At 37.4% G+C, this 26,300-nt stretch overlaps 1 protein-coding gene across 6 annotated transcripts in view; it reads left to right on the top strand.

Moving 5' to 3' along the window:
- The first annotated feature begins 905 nt into the window (after positions 1–905).
- Positions 906–26,300, top strand: part of Lrrc4c (leucine rich repeat containing 4C) — a 1,388,491-nt gene continuing 1,363,096 nt past the window's right edge. For 5 of the 6 annotated variants that reach the window (XM_057780297.1, XM_057780292.1, XM_057780296.1 and 2 more), the window contains exon 1: positions 906–1,557. The gene's annotated coding sequence lies outside the window, so the exon portion shown is untranslated. The remainder of the gene's footprint in view (positions 1,558–26,300) is intronic. The other variant, XM_057780295.1, reaches the window with a different exon arrangement.

Raw genomic sequence — 26,300 nt, 5'->3', positions numbered from 1 at the left:
CCCAAATACTCTCTACAACTTGAGAACAATAATAGTAATTAATAATGACAATAATAATACACTAACATAAATAACATCAATTAAATAATAATAAATAAAAGTTGAAATTCACATTTTAAATGACTGAACTTTGGTTCTCAGCATTCACTGGATCCAGGCTACAAAGAAGAAGACATGAGCAAACTTTTTATATCCCCAGAAATCCATTCGTTCACTGTCCCATCAGTCAAATTCAGATACTTGTTGCCAACTATAAGATTTATAGGCTAAGGCTGGTTTTTTAAATTGCTTTGTATTTCCATTTAACAGCTAGGGCAGCAGCATGTTAAAAATCTGCCTTAGCCTCCTTGGAGCCTATATATAAAGCTAATTTGTCTCCCTGGACTTTTTGTGTGTGTGGTTTTTTTTTTCTCCACCTCTTTCAAATACCAGCTCCAGGCTTCTAAACCCTTACCCCCACTTCTTCATCCCAAGCAAAATACTGTCAGAAACAATGGATGCAGGACAGTGACTATTCTGATGATATAGTCCTCCGCAGCAGAATGCAAGCCATCTCTCCTGCTGGCGGGAGATGGATTCGCTGCCCTCCCTGCAGACAAGCAGGCACACACACACAGAGCCCTGGGAAGTCCACGTTTACTGTACTGCGTGCCGACTGCCTTGAAGAAACTGTAGCTAACCACCTTATTAGTATTCTTGCCTCCACTGTGTCTCACTTGCAGCATCAGAGCGCTGAGCAAAATGCAGTAGAGCAGGGACAGACACGGCTCTGGCAATCATCTCAATGCAGGCAGCCGAGTGGTGGGGGTGGGGGCATGCAGCGCATCAAGATTAATAACCTTGCCATAATCCGGGGCACCGTGCAAGCAGACACCTCTGCTGATTGACTCGCTCCTGGCTTGATACATCTGCCTCGGGGAGAGGAATCCGGGATCTAGTTCTCACCCCCTACCCCCCTGATTTTGGATGTTCTTTTGATTCTCCACAGACCTGGGAAGGTAACCGCAAGCCATACCATCTGCAGCTCACAGCACCTCTTGGAGGTTACTACTGACAGTTTTCATTACACAGGCTTCTGTGAGTGCTTATGTGTTTGTATGTGTTCCTGCGTGTGGGTGACTGCTTTCTCGTGAGAGAGATTGTGTGAGTGTCCGTCCTGTGTGTGTGGATTTGTGTGACAACCAAAGCAGGTATAACGCACAAGACGAGATCTCAACAGCGTGAAAATAATCTCCAGGCAGTGGGGCTCCCAATCTATAGTCCCCCACCTCTCACCGCCCCGTCTCTGCCCTACTCCCCGGCTCCTTTCGCCTTTGATGAGTTTTTGGGTTACTTTTTGGCGGAGTCTCTTGGACACGTTCTTGCCGTTGCTGGTGGATCAAATAAATGGAACCTTTGAAAGTTGATAATTTTTTTCTTATGTGACAAACACGCACAGAGAGAGAGAGAGAGAGAGAGAGACAGAGAGAGAGAAGAGGAAAGGAAATTAGAGTGGTGTATGACCAGCTAGAGGATTTAAAATTTTCCTTGGTGAACTTTGAGGATCCACTTGAGAAGGTAAGTCACCAGACCACTCAGCTCTGGTACCTTGTTTTTTTTACGATGTTTGTGTTTTCCGATTCCATATGCAGTTCATAAGCGCACACTTTGCGATTGTAATGCAGAGAGGAACCAGTGTGTGGCATTTGGGGTTATTCTCATGCCAAGGAGGTTATTTACATTTCTATTTGAATGATCACCCCCTTTGTCAGTTTATACACCTCTTCTTAATGTTTTCATGGTGAATTCTGGATGTAGGAAATCGGCAAATTTGTGAGAAAAATAAAAAGTGCTGCCTTTTTTGAAAGAAATCTCTAAAATTCAGGGGCAAATCATTGAGGTTAGCTGCTGGCCGAAGTACGGAGACAGAAGCAAAATCGAACATATTCAGAGACTGCATGGGATGGCAGTGGGGGTGTAATCAGACTTTTATAATAACTGAAAAGTAGAGTCCTGAAGATTTTTTCCCCCCAAGAGCAGTTATATGTGCTCGGGGGAGCACAGCCACTACCAGGAGCAAATGAGAACAAAGTGGGAACTGTTTGTGTTGTCAGCCTCACTTTTGGTCTGACTCTTCCTGCTGCATCTCATTAACCCTTTTAAACACCGTGTCCCCTGCTTCAGACTACCGGTATCTGTTGTTTGGGAACATTTTCTCAACCAGTGCAGTCCCTAGAGAAGGAAGTGTGGTTGAAAATTGCTCCTAATTATGTATTCTTGGCTGTAAAAGAAAGCAGCATCGGAATTCATGTGACTTCAGTCACACGTCTTGCTGGGCTCAGGCTCCTCAATGATCCCTGGTGGTTACCTGTGCCTTAAATTTTTGCCCCCCCCCCGTTTTTGATTTCAAAAAGAAAAATACTATTTCACTGTAACTGTGTCTGCATCTCTGTATTTGTGAATATATTTATGTCCGATTTGGCACCTCGCTTCTACCAAATAGGGAAAACAACTTGTAAATAGATTTCTAAAATGCCCAAATCCCCAAGCGAAAGTGCTAGAATGTTGGTCTTCCTCAGGAACTGTCCATTGTGGTGTATCTGAAGTGGAGTGGGGACTTTCTGTGGGCTGTGAGCCAACTCTAAAGACTGTTGTGATCATGTTCATGGCAGAGATGACAAGTATGCTAACTAGGCAAAGGAGGGCACACCTAAGCAATGCTTTCCAACTACTGATGACTATCTTTAGCTAAAAGATGCTAATTACAGCATAGGAGATCTATTCAGACATGACTGATGTAGTCAAAGATTCACAACTGCATCCAAATTTGGAGATGTCAGACCTCATACTAAAAGAAACTGATATTTTTTCTTATTTCCTGTAAGGGAAATTACCAAATAAGCAAAGAAACGAAATGTAAAGACAAGGTTATCTAATGATTGTTGTACACGGATGTTGGAGGAGCTTAACTGCAGCTGCTAAGAGCTGTTCCCTGCCCCCAGCTGGCCCTGTGACTGACACTCCACACAGTTTTCTGATGGACACTCTGTGGGAAAACTCTGAGACACACGTCATGATATACCCTTCTTACTGGCTATTATTAACTGGTGTATTTTTTCTCATAGATTCCAGCTATTGTTTCATTATTAGAAAAAGGGCATTTTCTATTCTTCTTCTTTTTTTTATTTAAGTGACTGAAGCACAGTAGCAGTCATAATTAGAATTTTATTTTTTTTCTAAAGGAGAGGATGAGTTAAGGATTATGAAACTCAAAGTCAGTAGTAGATACATAAATAGGAAACACAAAGTTTAAGAAAAGAAGGGCAGGGAAGTTCCAGATGCCAGCAGGGTGCAGCAGGCTATCAGGGGCCTTCCAGACTCTGTAAAGATACTGATTATTCCTTTCCTTCTCAACTGCTCATTCACCTGCGGCTTCTGATAACTAGTTCTCGGGAGAGCGGGCAGTGCTTTGGGTCATCTACTTGATACTACTATTCGGAAAAAAAGAGAAGTCCTTTCTTAATGCCATTCTGGAAGTCAGCAAACTAGTGCCTCTTTGCTTTGAGACTGTCTAACTTTATCTGCCTCCTTCCCACTCACATTCTCAGTCAATATGCATGTGGATTTAAACTGGGGGTGTGGGGAAATTAATTGCGTAGATTAATTCTCAACACTATTTGAAAGCAAATGGATATTATTCTGTCTTTTATTTATTTGAGAGTTAATAATTGTAAGGAGAGAATCTTCTAGAAGTTACAATGTTTTCATTATCAGTTATTTTAGGTTAATAATAGCAGTGAAGTATCAGTCAACCCAGAATGTTCAGACTTCAGCTGGCACAATGTATAAAGCAAAGCCATTGCATCCCAAGGGCTCCAGATGCTGTTTGTGCAAATGCAACTTTGCCTCACTATGTTTGGCTCAGGTATAGCAACAGTAAACAGCTTCTGCTCAGACTTTACTCCAGGGTTCATGGCAGACTTTTTTGAACCTTGAGTTTTGGTAGAGAGTATTTTGAGGTTTAACATGCTTGGCTTTCTTGCTTGGTGAATTCAAAGGCAAAAGGCAAGGAAAGAGGAGGGATGGGAACTTCCATTTCAGTAGGAATAGTATGTCAGCATACCCAATGAAGACAATGATGTTCCTTCAAATAAATAGATGCAAGGATACTTTTAAAGAATGAATTGATAAAGGACTGCTTTGAATTTATTGGGGGAGAATAAGGGAACTTCCATTTCCTCCTCTTTTTAATTCCAGTTAGTGGGAAGGCCTTTCTCTGGCTCTTTGCTCAACTCAGCCAACCAGACCCAACACTCTCCAGTGATTTTCTATGCTTTTAATACCCAAGACACTTAACACATGAATAGTTCCTTCACTCTCAAACAGACAGAGTTGACAGCTGGAAAGTTAGCTACTGAGATCCTTTAAAGGAAGCCAGGAAGATTGTCCAGTTAGTTCAATATGAAAAAGAACTCTTGGCTCTCTGGCCCTGTCAGAACAAACAAACCAAGCATCCTGACCCTGAGGTTTTGATTGCTGAGTCATTACTACAGCTTAGAGCTACATAAAATCTTAGGTTAGGCTGATGCAAACAACGATGGGGCAAACAGGGTCAGAGCTTCAACCTACAGAAGGAAATGCAAAGTCTTGAGTCTCCAGATGGAATAAATAATCTATACAATGGATGTATTATATGCCCTAATTATTGTTCCTTACTACTAAAAACAAATTTTCTGGGATTTCCATTATTACAAAAGAAAAGATGTTTAACTGTTCTGTGAACTGGATAGGGAGTTTAATGTTGGAATAGACTAAATAAATCCATTCAATTATCTGTATTAAATTTGGGACCACATAGCAATAACTAAGATAAGGCATAGTGGATGCTTGGGTTATAACCAGGAGACAGTAAACTCTGGATTGAGATCAGAAGATATCCGACAGTATTGTTTACTGCTTAATAAGATCCTCAAATATAATTTGGAAACAAAGTATATTTGTCCGATACAATTTTAAATGAAATCTATTAAACAAGATGTGTTTTCTTTGTGATCAGATAGTACTATTTTTTGCTATAGTTTGCTTATTTTTCCAACTGTTAACTTTACCTCCTTTTGTAGTTGCTTGGTAGAGTCTCTGTTTGTGTGTGTGTGTGTTTGTGCATGTATATATGTATGTGTTTGTATATATATATAATATATATGTGTGTGTATTCATGTACATACATACATGTATAAATTTTTAAGTGACTGGTCAGGATATAGGAGTCAAAACATTTGTAGATTCATGAAAAATAGAAAACATTGCAACTGTAAAATGATCATTGGTATTGGATTTCCAGAAATGACTATAAAAGAAAAGAAGGAAGGAAGGAAAGAAAGAAAGGAGATAGGGAGGGAGGGAGGGAGGGAGGGAGGGAAGGAGGGAGGGAAGGAAGGAGGGAGAAAGGAATAAATGGGAAGGAAGGAAAGAAAGAAGGAAGGGATGAAGGGGAGACGGAGGTAAGGAGGGAGGAAGGAAGGAAAGAAGGTGAAGAAAAGCACTGGGACATTCTAACTTTTTGGCAAGGATACACAGGCTATTACAGAGTTTGTAAGATCTAAAAATTCCTGTCCATAATAAAACTGTACACAAGAATTTGTGTGGCATTTGGAAACTGTATAAATAGGGTAGCATATTTATCTACAGTAACAGCCAGGTCTTAATGAGGACAAGCATTATCAAATTGAATTGCATGTATGAGACAGACTAGGATTACAAGGCAGCGATAAAGACAATGTATGTTAACAATATTAGCTTTGCAGTTGAACAGACTTGGAATAGATCATCTCTCAAAGCCTCAGTTTCCTATTCTGTAAAAAAGGAATAGCCAATCAAAAAGATTTCTCTGATGGCTTCATAATTCAGTCAGTAAAACCTTTCATATGAAATTAGATTTAGGTTGGTAGCTCACAGTTTGTTTGTTTGTTTGTTTTTTATCAATCTTAATCTAGTTTAAGGAAGAGAAGGACCAACCTAATTCAGGATATTTTTATCCTTATGCAGAGGGCTAAAGCTGGAGAGATGAAGCTATGTTTCTGTAAGTTAGCTTGAAGGATTCATCAGACTTTCTCAGAGCAGCCTAAGCACTTTCCAGATGTTGCACTTACGCTTACAATTGTCAAAATGATACTGAATGTAAGTAGAATCATGTGCATCCATCCATATGTCGCTACAGAAACAATTCAAATGTCAGCAAATGCTGTTAACATTGCTCTTTATCTACTGTCTCCTTTTGATCACAGACAATGAAACATATCTATTTATTAGGTAGCGAGCTGAAAGGCACTGCCAGGTGGTCACTTCTGTGAGACGTGCAGGTCTCTCTTCATTTCCCTTTGCTGGAATTCCAGCATTTGAATGTGGCATGCTGCAATTGCAGGGCTGCTCCTTAGAATTTTGACTTGATAGTTTAACAGAATTAAGAGTCTTCTTCTAGCATCTGACCCATATGGAGCTATGTCATTGTGTGCGACCTTTATTTAGTTCAAGAACATATTGCTAAAGATGTAAAAAGCCTTGTTCCTATTAATGTAGCTAGCTGAGCTGTCAGCGAGGAGCCCAATTCTGCTTTGCTAACTCTGCAAGGCTGGTACCACTTGACCCAGGTATTTCTGTTCTGCCTAGTCAGCCTTTCCCTGTACGTGAACAGAGCTGGGCTCTGCCCTTCAGAATGTGGACTCTTACTATCCAGTAATGAATGGACTCTGCTTTATGATTTGCTTGGAACAAAGACCGAATTTAAACTCCCAGCACTTAAAATTCCATTTTACATAATTCAGGTCTAGAGCAGCAAAAGAGGGAAAATAGATGTCAGTGATTCACAGTAACACACACACATACTCACACTGCTGCCCTGAGTGCCACAACCTGGGGATGGAGCTAAAGAAATTTTCTCCAGCATATACTGCAGATTATATTGACAGTGCACATCAAACTAATACAGTAAGTTATAATTATCACAAAAAGTAATAGTTGTATTCTGTGTTCTGGACAGTTATGAAATGTATGTACTCTCTTAAATTATTAGTGAATTTGGGAGCAAGACAATGAATGAGCAGTTCAGAGCTCCTGCTGATCCTGAGAGGAACAGGGTTTGATTTCCAGCACCTACATGAAGGTTCACAATCATTTGTAAACCCAGTTCCAAAGGATCTGATGCCTCTTTTGATCACCTCTGGCAGTAGGCATGCAGGTGGTACACATACATATTCAAAACACTCATAAAGTAAAGAGAAAAAAATCTGTACAAACTTAATGAGGTAGCTATTTTCTCAGTACACAAAGCAAAAGGAGGTTAAATTTTTACCCCAAATATTAGATTTTAGGTTACTACTCATCCACTGAGACAGTGGGGCTGATCTATTGGGAGCTCACCAAGGCCAGCTGGACTAGGACTGAAAAAGCATGGGATAAAATCGGACTTTCTGAATATGGTGGACATTGAGGGCTGCTGAGAATCCAAGGACAATGGCACTGGGTTTTGATCCTACTGCATGTACTGGCTTTGTGGGAGCCTAGCTTGTTTGGATGCTCACCTTCCTAGACCTGGATGGAGGGGGGAGGACCTTGAACTTCCCACAGGGCAGGGAATCCTGACTGCTCTTTGGACTGGAGAGGGAGGGGGAGGGGAGTGGGGCGTGGGGAGTGGGGGAAGGGGGAGAGAAAAGGGAGGCGGGGAGGAGGCGGAAATTTAAAAATAAATTAATTAATTAAATAAAATAAAGAAAGAAAATGGAAAAAGCATTGTAAACAAAAACTCAAGTCTATTCTTTTACATTACGGTGTCCATATATATATATATATATATATATAATCATTGTTGTTTCTAAGAGATCTGAGAATATTTTCCCTTTGAATCAGTTAATATCCGTTGTACAGTACATCATTAGTAGTTTATATTTTATGGTAATTAGATGAGTCTAGAGCTTGAGGCAGGCATCTTTTTCTTTCATGATTTTACAAGTCTTATTGGAATGGTTGGCATTAGGTGGGGCATTATACTTCAATTGAAAGTTTGGAGGCATTGATAGAACGAACGTCATAGAAAGTATCAGTCTGTGTACCCACATTTTAGTAATTGAACTTTAGGTAGGTTAACTTTCTATCTGTACTTCAGTACCTTGACTTGCAGAATTGTAAAATGACTAGGAAAAGTCAATCTTATGAACCACCAAGAACAGAGATTCGGATAGGATTTTCTCTCAATCAAAAGGATTTCATTGTGATACTAAGGAACATCGTTTGCTTTTAATCATCACTAATAATAATTATGATTGTATCTTAGAATTTTAGTTTATAGGATTATTTTTGTATGTTGAAGGTATTAAAACAGTTATATGACATGAACGAACAATATTAAGTGTTTTTGTCTGTCTGACACACAGATACAAAGGGTCTGAAGAAATTGTAATTCTAGAATGGAACTCCCAGTTTTGTTATAAAAAGGAGGAAAAGAAACCACATTTTGGAAGCTCCTACATTCGTGTATATATGTGTGCACCCCTGTGTGTACGGACAAACAAACGTGTACGTGAGTGCATGTGGAAGTTAGAACAGCCTTGGGTTTCATTCCTTAGGTACAGTTCACCTTTTCATGAGGCTGCGCCTTTCAATGGCCTGGAACTCACCAAGTGGACTAGAGTAGCTGGCCAGCAAGTCTCAGCTTCACTTCTTTTTGCCGTCCCAGTAGTGGCATCACAACATCCACCAACATGACCAATGATTTTTAGATTGGTTTTGGAAAGTGAGTTCAGAACCTCATGCCTTGCAAAGCAAGCACTTTATCCTAGTGACTGAGCAATCTTCTCATCTGAGAAGTTTTCTAATTAAAGAGAAGAGATAATAATCTGCCTTCGACTTGCTTGTGCCAAAGAAAAGCATGAAAATTTAATTTTAAATCTCTCATCCTTGTACAAAATTTATCTCGAGTTTAGATGCAATGAAAATATTCAATTGTATTTTTATATCATTTTAGATATACCTTTATATTTATACAAGTATGTATGTGAGAAATAACTTAGCCTTCTAATACTTGATGGAAAAATACTCAGTTACTCAGTGATGACAGGTTCCAGTACTTTATCTTAGTAATAGCTACATATGTGTATTTTACGTGTCAAGTCATAGAATCAAGGATGGAGTAGACAAATTTTCAGGGCACATTTGTCAACAATTGCCTAAAATAAAACCTGTGACCTCACCTATTACGAATCTATTAGAGAATCAATATAGAAGATATGTTTAAGTAAAGCAGATTTTCTACACATACCAAGATAATGTTTGAATAAAAGAGTAAAAATGTGAAGGACAAACAATTTGCATAGTTATCCTAATAAAGTAACATATTTTGCTTCAAACCTAGTAGCAAGCAAATAGATTTTTTGATTTTTGCTTGGTGTAGACATTATGTCATGACCATAAGCAATCTGGACTACAGATTTACAGGAGGGCAGAATCCAGCACTTCCTTATTTAAAGAGAAACCATGTTTACATGGTCTGCTTAGGATCTTTCTTCTATCAAGAAATCTGGCCTATTGGAAAGTGTTGAGCATCTTACTAGTAAATTCCCTTTGACCCCAGTGTCATAGAATATATGAGAATAGGTTTGAAATGTCAGCAGGTCCACCTTGGTACAAGACCTTTCCTGAAATAGGATCTAAGTAAAGATCTCCTAACTAAAGATCTCTTCATGTTTTCTTCTGATTGATGCTACACCTCCCTCATTCTCTTTCATTTTTTTTGTCCTCTTGTTCCTCCTTGCCTCCCTCTTCTATATGTCTTTGCAGCTCCAAGATTGACATTCATTTCTATCATCTTTGTCAGCATACCTCTATTCAACCCTCTACTCCCACAAGAACCTTCAAAAAGCAACTCTGTTACACCTATATAGTATATTCTGTTTCCTCTGAGATGTATCAGATGGACAAACATATCTTTAAAAATAATCAGTAATCAAACCTAATTCCTACGTCTGAATTTCACAATGAAGCCATAAATATCAGTTGAGATCATTTGACATCACTAAATCAAAATCTTTACTGAATAATTAATATTCTGTATGAAAATATTCTATTTTTCAATTTTTGTAACCATTTCATTTGCCCATGTCTACTCTCTATTTGTTTGCTGAACACATTATGTGGTTTACTGCATGTGTAATCTAATTATGTAGAACAAAAGTGTAAACAATATGAGTAATCACTAAAATATTGTCATTATATTGATAAAGGAAAAGTTAACAGGATAGCCAAAGTAGTACAGAGTTCTACAGAAACAAAACAGAGGCGTTCTTGGTTGGAGATGTAGTAGAGAAAGATAACTAGGTCTGACACTAAATAAACAGTTCAATAACGAGCAAAAATGAAGAAATGGTTTGAGATTTTCCAGAGTGTTTTGAAGAAAAAAAAAGAGCCCTCAAGATATTCTCAGTGAGGTTGCTACAGATGCACCACAGTCATGCAAAGAGGTACATCTTTATTCTGGAGATGCTGACAGGGAAACCAAGTTTATTCAGCTTGTGATTCGTCTAAAGAAATAGATCATTACAAGCTGTGTAGACATCTGTGTCTTTGAAAATGGCTACACAACCCAGGTGCTCCACCTCCTCCAATTTGAGCCTTTAGTCAGCCTTAAACAAAGTTTGCCCCTATTCTTTATTCCCCTCTTTATTTTCCTTTAGATTTACCAATACCCTCCAGTTAAAATTTTTCCTGAATTTTTTCTCTATAAAACACTTTTTCAAAACTTCCCTTACCTTATTTATTGTTGTAAAATATGAAGTTGGAAATCAAGACATAACAAACACCTTTAACTTTTGACAGTAATACCAACCAAAACCTGGAGAGCTGGTTGAAAGCTAACTTTTGACCTTTCGGTCTTAGCATGACACTTTGGCTTGAGGTTTGAGAGATGTAAGAGGTACTTTCTCTGCTTCAAGAAAATGTTCTCTTTCTTTCAAGCTACAGCCAGGACAATTGAACAATGAAGGACTTACAAATGTGCTAGCTTTCTTCATAGGGTGTCCTGATATTTGAGTTAGGGTCTTGATTCAAGGTAAACTACCAGAAAAACAGAAGAAAAGCGAAGCTCTTTGAAATCAGGGAATTCTAATTCAAAACCCTGTTAAAAACCATAACACCTACTTGGAGAAGTGAGACAGTTTTTGATTTTTCCTACCAACTTCTTAATCAGCTATTATCTTAGGTCACTGCTGTCAGTATTTGTGGACATGTTGATTCTGTGTTTCAGAAACAAGAATAGGAAGAGTTCATTTCTTCCTGTGTCTGTGCCCAGGACAGGTCCATTCTCCTTTTTAGTCACTTTCAGTAATGGTTGCTAAATTGGGAATCCAGAATCAGAAGACACATTTCTCTACCTCAGTCATCCCTCCCTACCCCCGTATTTCTTAGCAAGAACTCTTCCCATCTGTCATACTTACTAGGAGGATCATCATTCCTCTTGGCTTTCCTATACTTTCAGCTTTCTGTCCAGCTTCAACTTTCCAAGATCAGCCCCAAGTTGACTTTCTCATATGGAGGTATCATTAACCCTTTCCTAGTCTGCATCTGTTGTAGTCTCTGTCCTGTGCACTCCTTGTTTTAAGCAGTTTAGAACTTCACAGTGGTAGCATCCATTTGGTTGCTTACAGTCTACCAGACTAGTTTCTCAAATTCTTGAGTGGGATTATGACTGATTTGACTTTAAGATTGCCAAGTTTTCCCAGTCTGCAGACCCACATTGAGCATTTGACAACTGCCTCCAATTTGCTGTTGGTAGATATAAACATCCTTCAGAAGGAGTAATGTTTTATCTGCCAAATCTGAATCACAACAACTGGCATGCATTCTGTGTTTTTCATTTGTCTACAACTTCATATTCATTTCCTAAATTTATTCTTTCTGGAAAATTACGAAGTACATATTTTTAAAATTGAAAGGTAGATAGGTAGAAAGGTAGAGTAATATGACTGTTAAAAATCTTGGAGCATCCACCTGGATAAACAAATACCTGTAGTTGGAAATATCTCTAAGATGTTCTTTTCTAGGTCATTTAACACCTTCTTTCTTAAGGAAATATGTGTATATGTGTCTGTGTATGCTTAGATATGTCTTTAAAAGCTGTATATACTTTAAATTTCTAAAGTTCTATGCAAATGGAAATTTTGTTATGATTTATTCTAAAATTATTTATGGATTATACTACTTATATTTGTGCAGCCCAGTAACACAAACAGCTGATTAAGGGGTAATCATTTCCCAGTTTTAAAGCACAAATATTATGGATGATTATGAAATAGAGCTTCAGAAACAGATGTGTGCAGCAGCCTTGTTTGTGTGTCTGGTGAGATACAGTAGAACCTGGCTAAATTACACTAATGAGTTGGAGACCCATTACAAATCACCACATTTTCCCAATTATTGGAGAAGCAACACTGAGAAAAAAGAATATTAAGCAAGCTAGTTCATATAAAAGGAAGAAAAACTTTCAAATAAACCTAAAAGACATGAGCTATGTACACACACACATACACACACACGCACGCACACACATACCTAAATGCACATATACCCACACGCAGTGAGTCAAATTTTATTTTATTTTTTGATTTCCTGAGACAGGGTTTGTTTATATCTTTGGAGTCTGTCCTTGAACTAGCTCTTGTTCACCTGGGCGGCCTTGAACTCACGGAGGATTCACTTAGTGTTGGGATTAAAGGCCTGCACTATCACCACCCAGGGAGTAAAATTTTATTATATGTTCTGAGGATTGTTGTACCCTTGCAAACACATTAATAGGTACTGTCACTTGGGATTCTATCAGATTTGATGCTCTCAGCAATTGTTCTGTACACATTCTCAGGAAGCAATATCCTTACTTCCCATGTTCACACACGCACACACCACACCACACATACACACACACACACACACACACAGGCACGTATATCTCAAGTTCTTTGAGATTCTATTTTTTAAAAATCAAAGGGCATATGCATTTCAGATAATTTTTATGGGGTATTTTCACTCTTTGAATACACATTTGAAGCAAGATTTGAGAAGATGTAGGCCTTACCTTAGATGTGCTTGTAGTTGATCAGACATAGGGTCAAAATTATGCTTTCAAATTATGTCTAGATCATCTACATAATTTAAAGATATTTTACACTTTTTACTTTCTTTTCTTTTTTTCTCATTGTTATCAGGCTTTGTTTGGAAGGTCAGTGCAACACCATTTTTTCCCTGTGCTCCATCATTTCAAGTTGTATTTATATTTTACTTTGAACCACACAGTTCCTTTCTTAACTAGAAAGCAGATGATCCTTCCATAACTCTGGTATTCTTGCCAGGATAGCACTTCCGAACTGTGTTCTATCTCAGTCCTTTCTTGGGTTTATTTGAAAATCCTTTTGTATATCTGCTTATCGCCTTGTATTATGCTCTCTACAGCATCAGATGGAAGATCCAAATGAACAGTTGTCATGTCTCTTCAGTATTTAGCCAGTCCTTTCTGTGTAATGGATTTACCAAGTATGTCTTTTGAATTGCTCAATAAGTTATGTTGATCTGAAGATCAAACAAGAAACCGAATCTTAATATCATGTAAACATCAAGTACAACACATGTTAAATCTTATTTGCAGAAGTCTGTCCATGTTTTTCTTCTATATCTCATAAGTCTGTGAAGATTGCACAAGACAAAGTCCATACACCATGATCTTTCATTCACAGATCCGATATAATCTCTATCACCCTTGCATACAAAAGTCAATACATTTTCATCCTTAAAAATGTCCTGAATGAATGAAGACAGTCTTAGATACATGAACAGTTGAAAATGAAACATTCCTCATAGGAATGAAAAGAAAGATAGTATAGCCTTCAGAAGGGCATGAAGGAGAACTGTTAAAAGACTTGCAGATAGAAAGTATGAACTGGGATATTTTGTTTGGGCTTTCCCACCCCAAGAATCTCCACAGTTTTGCACCATAGACAAGTGAGTTTGATAGCTACATGTCTGTGAGAAACTATATAGAAAAACATTGCACGACAGCATTGCAAACAATAAATGACAACATAATTTTACTGGAACTAAATCATACAACTATTAATTTGAGCCTTATCTTTTGCACAAGTTTGCCCTCTTAACATTATTGCATTGGAAGAGGTGAGTCAATTCAGGGTGATGGAGTAAGGCAGGGTAGAGTTTGTTATCAGATACTATCAAATCTAAGCTTTAACGATGTCCATTGTCAGAGACTAAGCTGCGGTTTGTGTCAGCTGTGAACTGTATTTAGAAACAGTATTTTCCCCTCAGTGGAAAGAACGAAAAGGATTGAATATTTGGAGGTCAGAAGGAAGAGATTAACTGGAAAAATGTTCAGATGCACAGTTTTTTTTTTTATCTGTTCACACATCATCAGATTCGGGCATTTATCAGATTCATAGGGTTGTCAAATAGAAATTCATTATAGGAAAGGTATTTGTGATTAGATCTTCCCCTTCCTAAATGCTGGACATTGAAACTCTATTTCAAAGATCTAATTCTTGGAAGTCTTAAACTATAAGCAGAGATTTCTACTCCACTTCTGGGAAACACTGGTAGAGGTCATTTGAGCTGGCCTGTGATGTACATGGAAAAATGATTTGAAGAAGTGGAATTTTATAGCCTGTGTCCCACTGACTCGGCTTCAGAAGTAGAAGCTGGTGTTATAAAATAGGCTCTTCATGACGATTATGGCCACATAGAAGATTTCTGTACATCAGGCAGTGAAAGTGGGTGACTCATTTCTGTAAAAGGATTTTTCTGCTTTTTTTTTTTTTTAACCAAGTTCTGAGATGTTATTGCTACTATGGGACTTAGACGAGTTGAATTTCTTTACCCAAGTTGTTTTTCCATGGATGGGTGTATCTCTTTATGAAGAAGTTCTGGCAATTTAAAATTGAAATTAGATGCATAGGAACTAAAATGATAAGAATAAACTCATCAACAGAAGGGGGATGCTTAAAAACAGGACTAAACTTGGGGTACGTTTCAATCTTTTAGCTATCTTTTGGAGGTAGAACCATGGTCTGGCATGAATTTTGACGGAATGGAAAATGAAATTTGTGGGTCCCCATCTCCTCAATGAACTTTCTTCCCTGGTTCTTTTGGCTTAGCAGTAAATTCCAGTTTTGTTCTGAATGCTATCAAAGCAATAGACAAAGTAGAGAGGTTATATTAATTACAATAAAATGTAATATGGAGTGTGGTCCTGTCATATCTTTAAAATAATGACTTCTTTGAAATGATGTATGTATATCTTACATAATTGCCACAAAAATAGCATCTAATATACTTTAAAAAACCAAACACTACCATATGTCCAAGGCTTAAGCTATTGTTAGGTATCATAGATATGTAAAATACTCCATACTATTCTTTTCTTTTACAAAGATATGTAAAGAATGATATTTGAAGAATCTGGGAAGTCTTGTATTAACCTCCATGCTTAATTTGATAAAATTCAGTGTTTTCCATATTTATTCAAGTATGGAACACTGTTTTTATGAAACATCTGTTAACATTTAGTAAATTAACAGTGCCCCTTGAAAGCCCTGTGGGAACAGTGACTTATATAACAATTGTACTGTGGATGGGAACCTGCTTACTAGCTAATTCTCATATGTGATTCATATGTGAATGTATAAAGATGAAATGTTGCTTTATGACACAAGTGCCTGAGGAACCTAATCATCTTCAATAAGGTGAATAAAGCATGCTCTTGGATGTGTTAGTGTTAACCGTTATTCAATCATGAATTCATATTGGGAAATCAACCATTTCTGCTGTTAGAGGTCAACACACTCTCCTTAATAATGAAATATGTGACCATTTGTCCGTGGTAACAGCACTGACATTTCCATAAAATACAACTGCAGAAACATGTTGATATTTTCCAATATGCATGTTGTCTTCTATGTGCAATAAGCAGTGTGCACTAATATCCTCTTAGAGCAAAATATTTTTAACCGTATAGCCTTCCCATCACTTTCAGCGACTGCGATTGTGTTAAGGGGCAGCATCCATAATTGGGTCTAAGTGAACATCTAGGAACATAAACCTTGTGAATTTTAATAACCAGAATCTTTCAGACATTGGCAGTTTTCCTGGAGGACCAGGTAGCCTCTGTGTTGTTGAGGTTGGCTAAGAGAATTCATTGGTTTCTAAAATGCAGGATAACCATGAAATGCATTCAGATACTGCTTCTTTCCCTAACACCTCAGCCTCAAAACAAAACAAAACAAAACAAAGAGCAGGCAAGAATAGAAAGAGTATTCTTAGCTGAGCCAGCATGATATGAATGCTGCATTACCAGCTGCTCACTGAGCCGCAGCTGAGCAGATCTGCAGTCTTCAAGCTGCCCCACATCCTTCCTTTAATACTGACTGCAGAAATTCTCTTCCCAAACAGGAAGTCTAACTTCCTCAGGTTGAATGATCTTTCCAATCTCCACAGGAAGGGAACTATCAGAACACAAATGTACAAACGGTAGGAATGCCTTTAAGCCCATCATAATAATAATGAATTCTTTATTATTTGTTTGTTTGATTTTTGAGACAGAGTTTCTCTGTGTTACTGCCCTGGCTGACCTGGAACTCACTTTGTAGATCAAGCTGGTCTCGAACTCACAAAGTTCCACCTCTCTCTGCCTTCTGAGTACTGGAATTAACACGTTTGTCACCACTGTGTAGCATGAATACTTGTTTTTGTACAACTCATGATCTTGGAGTCCTTCTCAGTGTAACACAAAAATAGGGGATTAAGAAGCATAGTGGATATAAGTTTGTAGTTGAATGGTGAGTTGAGGGGAAAAAGGCAATCAGACCAAAGGCCTCGACAAGATATCATTCTCAAGGTCAGAGGCTGCCCTGCATATATGTAGAATAGAAAGAAGTCAAGATTTCTGAAGTTTCATTGATCTCTTTGCAAATAAAATCTTCAGGGGAGTGTGTTAAACAGATTCCCATACCTTTATGTATTTCTACCAGTTGTGAGAGTTCTACAGTCTTCAGGTAAAACGACGCCAACAACAGGGGCTATGGATAAGATACTCTATAACAATGTTTAGTGAGTCTCAGTATACTCACAGAGAAGTCTAGGAACCAGACAAGAGGCTCGAAAATTAATTTCACATTTTTAGAGTGAGTTCGAGGACAGCTGCAGGCCCATGGATTGTTATTTGGTAGCCATGGTGGACCTGTGTCCATGCATGTAGCGAGCTTCTTTATAGGCCCTCCATTAACCTGTTATTGAGTAACAAGAGCAACAGATGGAATTGATATGCTTTTAGCTGGGAATCTAAACATAGAATTATGGGTTAGTAAGAACGACTTTCAAAAAAATTGACAACTATGGAAGCCAGATTTAAAATTCATGTTACTTTTCTTCTTTCAAAATGACTGATTTTAATTTAAACCTACCGTGAAAACTGCAGAAAAATCAAGAATGGCAGGATTTGACTGAAATTATTGAGGGATAAAGAAAAGTTATACATGCTTAAAAGTAGTAGTTTCCCCCTTCATTTCATCACTGGAGATGTTATAGCATTATTTGTGACATCAGGATATATATTGGGGTATGGGAGTAGAAGACACAATGTGACCATTTGTAAAATCTCCCCACTCTTCATATACCATCTTCTGAAACAATCGATAGATTCCTCTTCTTTCTCATGAACTACCTAGGTATCAGGGGTTTGTACCTGGGATACTGAAGTACTCTGCAGCAGAACGTGCAAGTCCATAAGCTTTTTATTATCTTCTTCTTCTCCATCACAGAGACTAACATGATCTCAGTGTTGAATTTGCTTTCACTATTTTGGATTTAGATTGTAATGATGAAGCAAATGGTTTTCATTTTAAACCTCATCTAGAATATTGGCCATGGGTACAGCAACTTAGACGGGATTAGAGATGGGAGAATCTGCTTGTGTGCCTGTGTTTGGGTAGAGACAGGATGAGCATGTGTGTCTTCAGTGTGTATTTTACCCTTTTTAAAGTTTATCTTTATTTCCTTGTCCAATTCTTAAACTGTTCTTAAAATTATAGAATAGCTCCTAAACCATGTGTAACTTTGATGTACAATACTGTTTCATTAATTAAAAATCAGGTCATGTTTGATGCTGATACAGTTCTATGATAGCGGTCCATTCTTTTTACTTCTATGTTGATCAGAGTGGCATATAACTCCTGGGATCTAGCCATTTCCCTCTCTGAACCTGAACCTCCAGTGTAGCTGGGACTGTGAGTATGTACTGCCATAACCTATTTGAAAAATGCTGCTTCAAATCATCCATTGCAGAACTATAAAGTCCCACTTCAGTTCACCTTTAACTTTTTGTAATCAGATTAATATCAGAGTGTTAACGAATGTACTGATTGTTTTTTGTCAATTTGACACAAATGATGCATTTCTTGGAAGAGAAAATGCTTCCTTAAGCCTGGCTTGTAGTCAAGTTCACGAGCCATTTTCTTGATTAATGGTTGATGAAGGAGAGTCTAATGATCTTATAACCCTTGTGGGCCTTGTCAGCCCTGGGCAGGTGGTCCCGAGTTGTATAAGAAAGCAAACTGAACAAGTTATGAGGAGCAAGTTAGTGAGCAGCATTCCTCCATGGCCTCGGTTTCAATTCCTGACTCCAGTTTCCTCTCTTGAGTTCCTGCTCTGAATTCCCCAGATAATGCAACTGTATCCTGAGATCAGTTCTTTTATCCCCAAGTTGCTTTTTGTCAAGGTAATTTATCACAGCAATAGAAACCCTAAAAGACCTAGTAATTCAAGATATTATGTTACTTTTCTTTTTAAAGGAAACTAGTATTGCTGTACAATAAAAAACATATACTAAAGTTTCTATGCTTAATATTGTCACTTATGAAATGAGAAAATTTTCTGTGGGGAGTGCTGGGAGTTGATAGTGGTCAGTCCTTCAGATAGCCTCCGTTTAGGTAGATCAAAAATACTGAAACATACCTAAATAGAACTTCTTAGCACATTTTATTTTAAATGATTATTCACTGCATTTTTTTCCATCCCAGAGCATCCTATCACTTCAGCACAATGGACCATTTCAATCCACCCTTTCTCACTGGGTTTCACTTTGAGGGAACAGAGTCAGTCAGTGGTCAATGGCGTCCCTGTAGAAAGGGACTTTTGCACTGGTTTATTTTTATTTTTTTAATGCTGTACTCCTGAAGCTGACCACTAGATGTCTCTATGATTACATGCTGGGCCAAATCAGACGCAGTGAAACTCAGTACAAGGCCCAAACTCCAAATACCTATTATCACTACAGTAATCTGCTCTATAGTAAACTAAGGTGGTGTCTCTAGATACACTGCTTGATTGTGTCTATGTAATAGTGTAACTTAATATAAACAGTTAAGTCCATCTGTCCCCAAGAAAACCTGTGAGTGTGAAAATTCAGTTTCAACTGGTCATTGGCAAGTGAATATGTATGTATGTGTGTGTATAATATTCAGAATACCACAGTAATATACATGCATAATAATTATGAGGTGATGTTTAGCTTTCAAAATGGAATGCAATGACTGTGGGTGGAATTGTTCCAAGCTCTCTGGCTACAGCTGTCTTCCCTATTATACCTTGGTTTGTGGAGCTGTAATCCTTCAGACTCCCTTTCCTCTTTTTCGTTCTTCTTTCAGTCATTTATTCTATTATTTCTTTCTAAATTACCTTTATCTCAGGAAATAACAAGATTTTATAGAGGAACTTGTTTGTTTGTTTGTTTTTTAAGCCTAGTGTTTAAAAAGGAGCATATACCACAAGTTATCAGTAAATGCTTTTGCTGGATTTTACTTGGTGAAGAGGACACTCTGGGTACAGAGAAATGTGAAATTAGTGGTTAATATAAATTATTATTAACATATGGCTACATTAATATGGTTACATGTTTAGAATGGTATAAGAATGACCATCTTTAGATTTTGAAAATAATCATACTTTCTTTTCTAATTATTAAACAATTCTAAAGTGTCTAACAAAACATGTTCAGATTAGCTGAGGAAAACAGAATATGTTTTTAAACTGTGACAGACAGCATCAACCAGTCTCTGTGCTTGCCTTATATGAATTCCACATACTGTTGTGGCCATGTAAAAACAAGTTGAGAGGAAATACTAAACAAATGCTCCGAAAGATTTATACTCAGAAGAAAATTTCAATTCGTAGACAATTAGGGGCATGCTCAAGTTATCTGGAAACATGTAGAGATGAAGTCCTAATTCTATTATTATGATATTCTTTCTAGTTACTTATGAAGACATCTTTTTTCTTACAAAGAGTATCATGACAAAATTGAACCCCATTTTCATACATTTCAAATGATTGCAGACTCACATGGGACAAGAGGATAAAACACCAGCTGTTATTGTGTTTTTAGCCGTCACTCCCAGGGCCTTTGGTCAGTAGACCAGAGGACCAAGCTGGTTACCTTTGAATTCCCAAGGTACAAGTAATTTCCTGAGGGCAAAAAAAAAAAAAAAAATAGTTGTTAGGAATTGGCACACAGCTGTCTGAGTTACTTTTCAGCCATGGGAAAGTGATCCAAATGTCTACAAAAATTTACTAACTAGTTTTATTTCTGAGTATCAAAGAAGAAACAGAGAAGCGTGGCATTTTCAATTCCAAATGGTTTAAAAGTGGCTAATAATAACTAACAATTACTGATCTTACTAGGAGTTGTAAATTATAAGGCATTGTATCTTTAAAATAAGAGCTTGCATTTATTAAGTGCCTTTTCTATACCAGCTGCTATTTTTTGACCTTTGCAACAAATAAATCATGTACTCTTCAAAGCAAACCTTATTACTGTTGCTGGGATCCAAGGCACATAAAGGTTAAAAAACTTGTTAGCACCTACAAAATCAGACTTGAACCCAGACAGTTTAGCTCTGCACTCCCTGAACTGTTGGCTTCCCAGAAAAGTTCTGAATGGTTCTGGGGATGCTTTAATTGGTGTGACTGATTCCCTCTCATCGCTTATTTCCTAAACTTCCTCATTGGCCAGTTTAGCCGGAGTAACACTAGCATCACCTCAAGCGTCCATTCTCTTTCCAAGGAAACTCTCAGCAGCCTTTTGATTTCTTAGGTCCATTGCATTTTGACCACTAGGTAGATCAGGAGAAGTTTTTCTTATTGTATTTTACTATCATTTATGTTTAACTATTACATATATTGCAAGACTTCATAAGGACACTTTCAGATCTCATGCCTCCTTCTCCTCCTGTGTCTATGGCCTCTTTTCTATTAGATTCATTCATTGCCTAGAAAACTTCTTCATACTTTTCAGTGATATAAACAAACATAATTTTATGTCTCTCTATGAAATTTAGAATCTACAAATAAGAGAAAATACATGATGCATTTATTTTCAAGTCTGTGTTTTTTTTTTTTTTTTTTTTTTTTTTTTTTTTTTTTTTTTTTTTTTTTTGGTTTTTTGGAGACAGGGTTTCTCTGTGGTTTTGGAGCCTGTCCTGGAACTAGCTCTTGTAGACCAGGCTGGTCTCGAACTCACAAAGATCTGCCTGCCTCTGCCTCCCAAGTGCTGGGATTAAAGGCGTGCGCCACCACCGCCCGACCTGTGTTATTCACTTAATATTGTGATTTCCAGTTGCATCCACTTTTACTTACAATGATGTAATTATATATATCTTGTGTATGTATGTATATATGTATGTATTTTCTCTCCATACCCCTGTTGAGAGTCTTCTTAAAACGTCCTGCTTACTCACTACTATACTTTTCTTTTTCTCAATAACCATGGTGGTGCCTGTGCTTGAGTAACAAGATCAACCACATAAATCACTGTTCCTACAAAGCAGAAGCTCATTGCTCATCCAGGTTTCCAGACTTGACTTCAAGCTGTAACAATGCCAGGAATTTCCATTAAACTTCATCAGGCAGTTTACCATTTGCATATTTTTTCCTTTTGGACCTTGGTGGTCAAAATTACCCAATTCCATAAAAAATGTTCATGACTAAATAAAGTAATGGGAATGCTAAATATCAATGGTTTTCCTTTAAGGAGGCATGTTTGTATGTGCTTGTTCACTTTCTTCCCTGAGATAGGGAAGAATGTCTGTTGCATACATTCTAACTTTATGGTATGTACCTTGCAGATAAATTAAGTCCTTAGGTTTCAAAAGCTATGTGATAATTTCTGTGCTGAGTATTAGGACCATTTTTACATAATAGACAACTCAATAGTTATGAAAGGAGAAAAGGAATAGGGGGCGGGGGGGGGAAGGAAAAAAGAATACCATTTTACTGCCTGTGGTATGCCTTTTATCTTGAAGGAATGTTATTGTCCACCAACATGACAAAACATTTGAAAATTTGCAAGATAGCATTCAAACCTTCCTATGAGTTTTCATGTAACTCCAAGATAATCTCTGTTCTAATAGCAGCAGCAGCAGCAGCAGCAACATCTATACCACCACTTTGCCCTCATAACCATCCTCACTACCATCACCATTACCACCAATACCAATATTACCACTATCACTACCACCACAGCAAACACCGAAAACAAAGATTTCTGATCTTCAGGAGACAGTTGTTTGTTATAAAGAAAACTGCTGCAAGTGTACTAGTAAACATCTGGAATTTGCCATCTAAAAGGGAGATCTCATTTTCAATTTTCTTTGCCCATGAGTCTGTTATTGTCCATATTTACTCAAAAATAGTAAGCCATACACTTACCTATGTGGTTATGGAAGAGTTAGAATTAACCATATTCTTTTCTCACTGAATATATCTAAATTATTAGTTGATTCTTCAAGCTGACCTTAAAAATACAGGTTAGAAAAATACTTAAAACCAATGTTATTGTCCACCAACCTGAAATAGCAGACCTGAAATAGCTTCTACTGGCCCTGAAATATCAGAAAAAGTCCTGGAACTCTCCTACAATACCTCTGTAACCAAGTCTGGGTTGCTCTTCTTTCCCAGAACTTCTATTTGTTTCTGTATCCCATGCCAATTGGGTGCCTGCTCATCTCAAAGCAAGCCAGATATATTATTACCCAGGGAATTCACACTAAACTCTCCTTTCACTCACTTTTTAGATGAAATATCTTTTATTTGGATAAGATAACTCAACTTTCTAATCATGGGTAGATAATCTACTATGTCAATTCTTTAAAAAGCACATCACTGAGTTATTTTGTAACTGTTCATTTATTAATATTGTTATTGTTTATGAATGATAGAGTCTAATTCCCATAGAAATAGGAACATCATCTGGTATTTATTATTGTGTTTCTGTGTCCTAAAGGTATGTGAGGCATAAAGCAAATACTAAAAATGAATAAAGAAATAAAATTAATAAAGCAACAATAAAAGCTACCCAGACAAAAGATGTTATTCCCAATTTGAAATTATTATAAAAGGCCAATGCTTGTACACTGAAAAATCTCCAAAGTCACCTACTATTAGTTCTTTCTCTTTCTGTGTCTGTTCTATTTCTGCAGCTATAGGGCAATGTGAATTTCTTCTTGAAATAGAAAGCTATCCAATTTATGTTAATAAAACAATTGCAGTAGAATTAAGGTTCTTGCTTTTTCTGATGGTTTTGTTGTTGTCTTGTTTGGTCTGCTTGTTTTGCTATGGCTCAAACTGTGGACCTCACAAATGTTTGGGGACTGAGTTCTACTTCTAACTCTATGATCCAAACCCAGATTTAAAGAGGACTCAGAGTTTCCTTTTCTGCCCTGAGTAGCAACGATTATTGAAGATGGGCTGTAGTTTTATGTTTTGTGACCATGTGGAGAGGGGCCAGAAAAGACGTCATCATGGTTAGACATTCCTACATGTTTCCCAACATATCCTCATCCTTATTCTGTAAATAACTCCCGACTACATGGTGTGGGACAAATTATTGACAAGATGAATCTTGACTAAGAGACCCTTTGGAAGTTATTATTTTAAGCCACTAAATCTCAATACAGTTTGCTTCTCAGGAAGAGATGATTGAAATATGTAAGTGTATAAAAACACAGGTAAAAAGAAGTGAAAACAACAGGCACTGAGTCTGCTTGTTTCTAGAGAATGAAGCACATATATAGTTATGCACTGCTGACAACTCATCACTGTATACCTAAAATATAAGACAACTTTGAGGGTCTTTTGCCTAGTGATGCTTCAACTTAGGTCTAAACTGGCAGAAGACATTCCAGGTGAGACAGTGTCAACTCTGAGAAATCAGTAGAGGTAGCAGTTGCAGATCCAGTTTGATCTAGAATCCTAACTCATGGCAACAGTAGATGAAGATCAGAAACTACTCAGAATGACAGAAGCTGAGGAATAGGAAGAAGGGAGCAAATCAGCATTGTGAAGTGGCAAACATCTGGAGAAAAGCCAATAGGATGTTACGACTATATTTCACCTAGTACTGTCTTCAGGGCAAAGCCCCATGACTGTCATGTCAACAATGCTATTCAAGTATCAAAAAATGTCTTAGACAACATTTTAGGATGTACTATTGGCCATTTTTTTTTGAAAAAATTATCTGAATGGAGACAGAAGATGAGTGGATGTGAAGGGAGTAGATGGAAGGTGGGGGAGGGAGGCAAAAGGAGAAGAGGGGGAGGGAAACTCTGTTATGTAAAATAAATGAAAAAAAGTCAATTAAATACGAAAATAAAATAACTGTGAAAGAAATCTGACAGGAAGATATGCAACAGAAGGTATTTATTTTGGCTTAAAGTTCAGGAGGATATAACTTTTCTTCGTGAGGAATGCATGGTGGCAGGAGAGGATGGGCATCTTCCATCATCAACATATCCACAGTTAGGAAGTAGGGAATGAACAGTAAGTGGGTCTGTGCTTTACAATCTCTTTTATTGATTTTTATTTAGCTGTATATTTTTCTCTGCTCCCCTCCCTACCCCCCCTCCCTTAAACCCTCTCCCAAGGTCCCCATGCTCCTAATTTACTCAGAAGATCTTGTCTTTTTCTACTACCCATGTATATTAGATCCATAGGGTCCTCTTAGGACCTCTTTGTCTTCTTAGGGTCCTCATTGTTTAGATTCTCTGGGATTGTGATTTGTAGGCTTGTTTTCTTTACTTTATGCTTAAAAACCACTTATGAGTGAGTACATGTGATAATTGTCTTTCTGAGTCTGGGTTACCTCACTCAAAATGATGTTTTCTAGTTCCATTCATTTGCCTGCAAAATACAAGTTGGCATTGTTTTTTGTCTGCTTTGTAGTATTCCATTGTGTAAATGTACCACGTTATCTTTATCCATTCTTTGTTGGAGGGGCATTTAGGTTGTTTCCAGTTTCTGGCTATGACAAACAATGCTGCTATGAACATAGTTGAACACATGTCTTTGTGACACAATTGAACATCCTTTGGATACATACCCAAAAGTGGTTATTACTGGGTCTTGATGAACGTTGTTTCCTAATTTTCTGAGAAATTGCCACACTGATATCCAAAGGGGCTGCACCAGCTTGCATTCCCACCAGCAATGTGCTATACAATCTTAAGGCCTGACCTAATACATTTCCTCATGATCTACTTCTGGCACTGAGATGTCACTACTTCTGAAAGATCCTACAATCTTTCCAAACAATACCATTTGGTTGGGAACAGATATTAAAGCATGTGATCCTATGAAGAATATTTCACATCAAACCACCAGAAATAGTATTTCAATTCAGAAGTTAAAAAAGTTTCATATTCTTAAGGTGTTAAAAAGCAGGGCAATAAGAAGACACTGTGCTCTCTATTGAGAAAAGACTTTTTCTTTACCCTCTCCCAATTTCTTGTATCTTACAACCTGTTCTTTCCAAAGGACTTTTTTGCATGAACACATCACCTCTCTTTATTTTTCAATCTCCCTTCCTAAGACAGGAAGATTAGCCTTTTGTCATCATGCTACACTGTAAATTAAATAATTAGCAATTTGTTAAACACTTTTAAAATGCTAAGTATTGTTATTATTTCAAGGGTAATTTACTTCTTCTGATTCACTTGTAATTATTTCATCAAAGTATCATTCAGTAAGAATTGTTTGATGCATCAAATGTCTATGAGCCTTTCTTATGAGATTTTCATTACAAAATTGTTAGAAGGATTTTCCAACTGAACACTTTTGCATTCAAATGTTTACAACCATGTAAACATCAAACCATATCTTACTTAGCTTCAAGCCCATTTGGAACAAGCAAAACTCAGAACAGGGATTCAATTCTACATCTGTCTTTCCAAAAA

Source organism: Chionomys nivalis, chromosome 9, assembly GCF_950005125.1.
Source record: "Chionomys nivalis chromosome 9, mChiNiv1.1, whole genome shotgun sequence".
Taxonomy (NCBI): domain Eukaryota; kingdom Metazoa; phylum Chordata; class Mammalia; order Rodentia; family Cricetidae; genus Chionomys; species Chionomys nivalis.
Note: the sequence above shows the minus strand (reverse complement) of the source record. Positions and strands in the feature narration are given on the sequence as shown.